Raw genomic sequence first — 9030 nt, forward strand, 5'->3', positions numbered from 1 at the left:
TTTTCTATTCAATAAGCAGAAAGTGTATTGAAACCCAGCGTATATATGTGCGTGTGTATCTGTGTGTGTGTGTGTGTGTGTGTGTGTGTGTGTGTGTGTGTGTGTGTGTGTGTGTGAGTGCATATCTATTCATGCTTGCGCTTGTGTCTGTGTTGTCATCCTCCCTTCCATCCCTACAACTGCTTCACACCAGGTGTTTATCTGTTTAAGTCTCCTTAGCTTTGAGGTTCGATAGAAATGGGCCATGACGGAATTTGACCTCAAAAGGCAAAGACCGAGAACAAATGCTGCTTGGTATTCGGTTCAGCGATCTTAGAAGTTCTGCCGATTCGTCAGCGTGGATTGAGACTGTCTTATCTACCCCGAAAGGATGAAAAGCAAAGCTAACTTCGATGAGGTCTGAACTTTGCGCACAAGGAGTCAGAATAAATATCGTGAAGAACTCTAGCTAACGCTCTTGACTCTGCTGAATTCCCGCCTGGCGATTAAGGCCCGCATCTGATTCCTTTGAAGCAGTGATCTACCAGAAACATCAAAGGTTACTTCTCCTCCTAGTAGTATACGAACTTATCTCTCTATTTATTTCATAAGCAATATACGAGGGGGTGGCTAAAAAGTTCCTGGCTTTGGGTAAAAGAAAATACAGGAGAATCAGTCAATTATGATTTTATTGAACATATTCCCCTCTCAGATTCAAACACTTCAGAGCAGTGGTTTTTCACTCTTTCTAAGCCCTGTAAAAGAACTCAGGTGGTTGGGCCTCCAACTAGACCTTTCGTGATACCCTTAAAACCAGGAACTTTTCAGCACCCCCTCATACTATACTGTCTTTAATCTTACCGTGTTTGTTTGGATTAAACATTGTTCAACAATATCTTCTCCGCCTAGAAACGAGTATAATCTACGTTAATTAAAATTATTACTGTGTTTGTCATATTGTATTAACATTTAATGATGTGTACTGACATATTGTGAAGACTACTGGTTTATTATCTTTGCGATATAATGAGGCTTTACATAAATCGTAAATGACAAAGTCAGTTCAACAATAAAACGTTCTTGGTGATCAGAAGATCAAAAGCGGGATCGGCGGGAGCATAGTATCGTTGGTAACGACGTCATCCCTGACAGAGTCAACGATCTGCTGGAGCAGAGCAGGTCAGACTGAGGTTATACAACTGCTTGTAAGTGTATGAGGCCTGTGATACACACATATGAAGGAATAATGGTGGTGGCGGCGGTGGCGGCGGCGGCGGTGTCGTCATAGTAGTAGTAGTAGTAGTGGTGGTGGTGGTGGTGGTAGTACTAGTGGTAGTAGTAGTAGTAGTAGTAGTAGTAGTAGTAGTAGTAGTAGTAGTTTTGCTTAACTCCAGGGTTTGCACTCCTGGAGCAGACATGCTCAAATACGTACGTGTCATGACTGTCGTTTTTTCTTAACTGTTTCTTTATTTTTTGTTTTTCTTTTACGTCCATTATCCAGTATCCCTTTTTTAAAAAAAAAAGATTATCTTCGGGAATGAGTTGAAAAAGAATGATTATTACTTCTAGCAAGCCGACACATCGCCCAGAGGCTCTCTTAAAGGTTCATGGTTTATACGTTGTTGTTGATTATGCTGCTGTTGTCGTTTGTACCTAGGGCAAACTTATGAACAAAGGCGTTCCAGACATGATCATTTCATTGTTTAGTATATCAAGGAGAACATTGTTCGATTTCTCCATCTTCTGTTCTTTAGGATTGATGTGATTTGAAGGAGATTTTGGTTGCTGTTTCTAGAAAATTGAGTGATCACATAGAGGCTTCCTCATTGGCCAAACTACATCATAAGTTTTCAAACAGGGATACAGAAGTTTCCAGTTTGGAGTAAGTGTGGAGGTGTGTGGAATATATGGATGTTTTCTGATTATCGAAATATTGATGAATTTGTGTAAGAGATCGTTCCAGATAATTGAAGTGATAAAAGATGGAAGTGGAGAGATGTAATAGAACAAAAATTGCATTAAATGAAGCAATAACGATGATGTACCAGAAGTTACATTTCAAAGTAAGTCGGCTGATCATGTTGGGAAGCCAGGATTCTTAGAGTTAATTTCCTGTCAAAGCTTGTATAAATTTCATCCATTTTCTCCCAATTTTTCTCGCTAATTTGTACAGATATTCTCGTGAAATATTTGTATAAGACATTTCACCATGAAGCTCCTGCTAGTTATTTTGTCGTCTGTTGTTGTTGCTACTCACGCAAGTAAGTGCTGCTTTGAAAGCATTTACCTGAACATCCTCATGACTAATCATTAGTTCATTTAATGTCTGTAGCTGTCAATGCTTGCATAACAAGTTAGATACGTCTTCGACAACCTCACCCATCACCATAGCAACTGTAAGAGATGTTTGTGTTATGGCAAACAACATTATGTGAAGTCGAGCGTATGTTGTTGCTATTATACTGGAGGTTTTACAGCTCGATGGTCTTCCCAATCTCCACAAGTCTACCAGTGCGAATGCATATCCTTATTTACACTCAGTTATCTTAAAATTAAGATATTTTAACAAAATATATTAAAACCATGTATCAAATCACTCCACGATCACATCGTGACTCCATGAATATACGTGTTTGCCATTATGAGACGGAACTACTTTACTTATAAAACATTGCCACCACCAAATCTCCAATTCCTGAATTGCCTGTTATCATTATGGATGTATACCTGTAGGTGGATGTCACTGCTCATTAAAAGTTATATTGCAGCTGTTCTTTATCCTTAGGTTGGCTTTGACCGGGAAAAACCTATAGTATCTTGTTAAATTCTTTCCAACCACTAGAATTTTCCGAAATAGCCAGTAAAATAATTTAAAATTTTCTATACTGTTGTGGTTTTGCATTCCGGTGACGAAAATCACTTTCATTTTCTCTAAAAAAAAATTAATAATAAAAGAGTTGCAAGCATTTCGAATTAGATCATTTTTGCCATCATACCGAAAATCGGAAATCAACACACATACACGTGCGCGCGCGCACACACATACACACACACACACACACACACACACACACAAGGATCAGACAAGAAATATGAAATCTTTACGTGGTCTCTCGACCTGCCAGAAATAACAGCCAATCCTCCTTAAATTACACCATAACATCTAAAGGACAAGATATATAAAGTAGCTAGAGATAGACAATTTCTGAAATAAGATGGGATTGAAGTGGTTTGAATTCCATTGACCACAGTTCTTCTTGATCAAGAATTGTTCTCTGTCATTCATAACTATAATACCAATACTTCGTAATACGGTCCTAAATTCACAGTAACACTAAATTTGTTTCTTATATGTAATCACAAATACATTGTATGTATTATAGGCAGAGATACCCTTAATCATGGAGCTAAGGTACCTGATAATATATTACAAACATCGGTGTAAACATAAACACACATGCACACGCGCACAAACATATTTAATATTTGATATTTGATATTTGATATTAGAAACTCTGAAGGTGGCGAGCTGGCAGAATCGTTAGCACACCGGACAAAATGTTTAGCGGCATTTCGTCCGTCCTCACGTTCTGAGTTCATATTCCACTGGGGTCAACTTTACCTTTCATTCTTTCAGGGTCGATAAAATAAATACCAGTCGTACACTGGGTCGATGTAATCGACTACCTACCTCATCCGAAATTTCTGGCCTTGTGTCAAAATTTGAAATTTTTATCAGAAACACTGCCCCTAAACACGTTCAGTCCTTGTTTATTATTCACGAATGTAAGTAAATCTGATATATGGCTGGTTAGGATAATCTTAACCAAACAGATTTTTGATTTTGCCTTTAACTTTCTTTTATTTATAGCATTAAAATACAAAGAAACGCGGGTAGAGATAAAAAAGGAAAAGAAAGAAAAGAAAAAGGGTGGGGGTGAAGCAGCAGAAGATGCAGGGGAAGGAAGGGTCGATGGCCCACATACCCCAGAACAAATGGTGTACTCAACCACACCAGCAATACTCGCTGCAGCAGCCTCTCCACCTCACGGGGATCATTTCTCCAATGGGCTGTTGTTATCCCTATTTTGTCTAAGAGATTTTTTTCACAAAGATACATGTAACTTCTTTTAAAGGAACAAATTTCAAAAAATGTACTTTTATGAGAAGTGCAGGTTCAGACATTTCATTAATTGATGGTTTGATTACGTCAACAAATGATACAACCATTGTCATATTCCGTGCCACGATATGACAAATATCAGAATGACAATACAGAATAATTGAACAGAGGGTGATTGAATTTGTATGCGTTAAAATTTGCTGTTTTATAAAGCTTGCTTAGAAGCTGCGTAGTATTTACTACTTACCCTTTCTTTCCCCTTCTTTGTAGCTTTCTCTGTCACTCACTCTCACTCCTTTTTCTCTCTCTATCTGTCTATCTATCTGTCTGTATATCTATCTATCTGTCTATCTATCTATCTCTGTCTATTTCTCTATCTGTCTATCTATCTATCGCTCTCATTTTCTCCCTCTCCACATCTACTATTGCACCTTTCTGTTGCTCCCATCCCAACACGCTTTTTTCTTCTCACTTTCTTTCTTATCGCGATCGTTGTCTGGTCCACTCACTCTAAGCTTGCCTCTATCTTTCACTTTGTATTCCAATGAAAGTATCTTCCGTTTGCACGAACGTTCTTTTTGCTCAGTCAAAAGCCTGCATTCTTTTTCATCGAACTGGATTTCTCTGAATTTGTTCACCCATAATTTTCCGTTCCACTCGTATGTTTTTGCACCACCCTCCAACCAACCAACCACACCCACCACTACTTCTGCTTTAGAACTTAAAACTTTTAAGAACTTCCTCCCTTCCACTCCAGTCATGTTTACAGTCACTTCTCACCAGATGTGGGTGAGATGCACCAAAACTAACTTGATTTTGAATCCCAAATCTGACGAGAGATTTCCATATTCTTTTGTTCTTTTTCGTTAACTTTTTTTGTTGTTTTCGTCTTTCGTTTATATACAGTTATATATATATATATGCAGAGGATATAATGTTATGGGAAACGGTTGACGGAAAACAACAAATAGACTTGGAAAGCTTCTCGTCAGCTGTATGATCCAAAATCAAGTTGGTTTTTGTGCATTTGAGCCACCGATCCACTCATCGAGAGAACGCCAGTAATTGCAAGTATCACTGGTGTGTGTGTGTGTGTGTGTGTGTGTGTGTGTGTGTGTGTGTGTGTGTGTGTGTGTGTGTGTGTGTGTGTGTGTGTGTGTGTGTGTGTGTGTGTGTGTGTGTGCGTGCGTTGTGTGTACATACGTGTGAGTGTACATATTTGTGTGTATGCGTGTGTGTGTATATGTGTGCATATGTATGTGTAAATATCTGTGTATACATATGTGTATGTACATATATGTGTATGTACATATATGTGTATGTTCATGTGTGTATGTGTATGTGTGTACGTGCGTGTACAGGCAGATGTACAAACAGACTAAAATAGAAGTAAAAACATGCAGAGAGAATTAAAAGTATTTATTAACAGGTTGACTCAACCTCACATTAACCAGAGTTTCTGTGTTTCTGTTACCTGCGTTTGCGAAATCATATTTATAGATAGCTATATGTACACCTGTGTGCGTGCATATGTACATACATATGTAAGTATGTGAATGAGTGTGTGTTTGTGTATAGATAGATAGATAGGTAGATAGATAGATAGATAGATAGATAGATAGATAGATAGATAGATAGATATAGACACAGACACACACTTACATACATATACGTACATACATACATACATACATACATGCATACATGCGTACGCGTGTGTATTTGTGTCTGTGTACGCGCGTGCGCACGCGTGTATGTGTGTGTGTGTGTGTGTGTGTATTGTATTTACATTATATGATATTTTGAATCACTTTTAATTTAGAATGAGTTGTTTTCTTTATCCTTTATTAATGTATTTCGTTTGGTATATTTTATCAAAATATTCTCATTTTAATGACAGTAAATATATTTCTATAAATTACGATGTAAATATATAGATTTCAGATAAATCTAATACGCATAAACGAAAACTATAAAAATTGTATGAAAACACAAGAAACCTATTATATTTTGAATTGTTTTTTTCTTATTTGGAATGAGTTTTTCTTTCTAGCCATTATTTAACGTATTTCCTTTGGCAAATTTTAGCAAAATATTCCCATTTTAATGATAGTAAATATATTTCTACAAATTACGAGACCATTTGCTGCTATCCGAAATAGCTCAGTTGAGAAATAATTATCCTAAAGTTCTAAAGGTCCTGGTCTAAATCTTAGCTTTAGCATGTTCATGCGATTCTATGTTGTTCTCGCATTTAATGTTTATCAAAATGTCTGTATTTGAATTTACTTAAGGATATTGTTGCAAAGGAAGCGTTTACCGGTCCCATACGTAGATATCGACGTATGGTCATCATCACATATCGGTGCATAATCATCATTATATGCATACTCACACATATATGTATGTATATGTACAGGGTGGTCCGAAAGTCTACCAAAAGGTAATGAGAACAATAGAAGAACAAGTAATACAGTAATCCAAAGCACAAACTGGATTTAGTTTACTCACTTTCATTGACACTGTCACACATCGAGAAGGTCTGTACGAACACCATCATTTTCGTGGCACAAAATGATGCGGTGCCATGTCTTGTGTGATATTTTTCGAAGCTGTGCTTTAGTGATTGTTGCAAAGGCTCTTCGAACGGCGACCTTCACCTGATGGGTATTCTGGTATTGTTCACTGCAAGAGCAACCGGCCTCCTCCCGCGTGTTATGAGAGTAAATTGAAACAATTGTAGGTAATGTTAATTAATTAAAATTAACTTATATCTATTATATCTCTCTATTTTCTTACTTAATTATATATATTAATAATAATAATATGACAACAAAAGAATGAATGAGACCTCGATATTATGTAAATAGAGGAATTTATCTATAAATATAATATAGGATAATGAGTTAGTTGTCATAATAAAACTCAGAGTTTCGGATGTCGGGGATGAAGCCTGCTCCGGCATCTCATCTGATGAGATGCCGGAGTTATCAGTTATAAAGACAAAAACAGCGTTTTTGTCTTAATAACTGATGAAATGCCGGAGCAGGCTTCAGCCCTGGCATGTATGTATGTATATATATGTATGTATGTATGTATGTATGTATAAAGGAAAATGGGGATTGAAATAAATACAGGCGAATACTTCAATAAGCAGTCCATGTAAACAAAATGCGCCAAAAGAGATTCCCAGTCAAGATCATAGTACCCCATATAGATTGTAAAATCCGTGTGAGAGGTGCATACTGAAAATCAGCAATTAATAGTTTAGTTGTATTAATCACAGAGAATATTTAGCAAAGAAATAAAGAATGAAGAATTATATTCATGCGGTACTTTATTCATTTAAGCACGTTTCAAATAATCTGGTGAACTGAATGCGTTATATATAGTGATTGGCATGCTTAATCGATCCATTAATTGATTGGTTTATCGACAAATTTACTAACAGTTGTCTCTCAAGAAATTCTTCTCAAAGAATTAAAAGTAGCTGTTAGATTTTATTTTAGAAGATATACAGAATCGAAGCTAGTAAAAGAGTCGAACTGAAAGTAAACATATATTGATTTCAAATTTTGGCTCAAGGCCAGTAATTTCGTGGTGGGGAGGGAATAAGTTGATTATATCGATTCGAGTACTCCACTAGTACTTATTTTATCGACCTCGAAAGGATAAAAGGCAAAGTCAACCTCGGCAGGATTTAGACTCGGAACATAACGACGAATGAAATTCCTCTAAGCATTTTTGCCCGGCGTGCAAACGCCTCTACCAGCTCACCGCCTTCTGAAAGCAGACATGTGTTGCTTCACTTAATTTAGTAGCCTATAGCGAGCTTATATTCTTGAGTGTAGCTCGCTAGAAGATGCAGAAGAATTAAATTATATGGCAAGATAATAGCAGTAGTGACTGCTTAATGTCAAAATAAATTCGTATTTAAGTGTATAAGTTTACGTAAGTGCAAATCAATTCACAAAAGAAAACAGAATGTACAGTAAAACATCGTCTATTTGGGATCGTTAGGAAAATTCAAATTTGCAATCTTTGAATTCAATTACATTTAGTAAAATATTTTTTATTAAAAAAAAACAAATAAATTAATTAATTAATCAAACTATAATTTAGCGGTTCGGCCAAAGTAACCGATAGAATAAGAAACAGACTTTAAAATGCGCCCTTCATCATTTGTCCTGATGTCATCTTTGCTCTTCCTCGATCGTAGAATCCTTCTACTTGGCTTGCTTATCAGTTCTTTATCCAACTCTCAACCTTCATACATGCGTATTACATGTCCGTACGAGTTTAGTCTTTTTTCTTGTGCACAACACCTGACGGTTCTTAAGCCTAGTTTTTATTTCAGCTCATTTATGTCCCATCATTCAATAAGCCTCAAAATAATCCTCAGTAAACCCCTCAATCCATTCATTATCCCTGTTAATCTCTAATTAGCTCTGTTTGTGTCATCAGATACGTGCAGGGGTCTACCTGTTCGTCCAAAATACTTCAGACGGTAAATAAGTAAAGAGTAAAAGAGGATAAAGTGTATTATCAGAAACAACACCGTCGTGTTTGTTGGTTTGTTGGTTTGTTATTATATTCCTAAATACTTTAGAAAAGCACTTTTACTTTTATGATGACTGGTTGTTGGTATTTCAAGACGATAACATCATGCAGCCACCAAAGGTGAAAAGTCAGCATATCTACTCTTCAGATCAGGATCAGGAAATTTTTCTGCTGAAATAGAAATTCTGAGATAAATGACTTTGTGAATTACACAGATAACATCATCTATTTCATCCTCCGCAATTTTAATTGGTAATCGTGCAACAAATGATTTTTCTAATTCAGGTGTTACTTCTGCCTCTCCATAGATAAACTTTCTGAGTTACACCTTTCGTCAACAGATTTCTGATATTGTCAGTAATGTTGAA

Source organism: Octopus bimaculoides, chromosome 17 (genome assembly GCF_001194135.2).
Source record: "Octopus bimaculoides isolate UCB-OBI-ISO-001 chromosome 17, ASM119413v2, whole genome shotgun sequence".
NCBI classification, from domain to species: domain Eukaryota; kingdom Metazoa; phylum Mollusca; class Cephalopoda; order Octopoda; family Octopodidae; genus Octopus; species Octopus bimaculoides.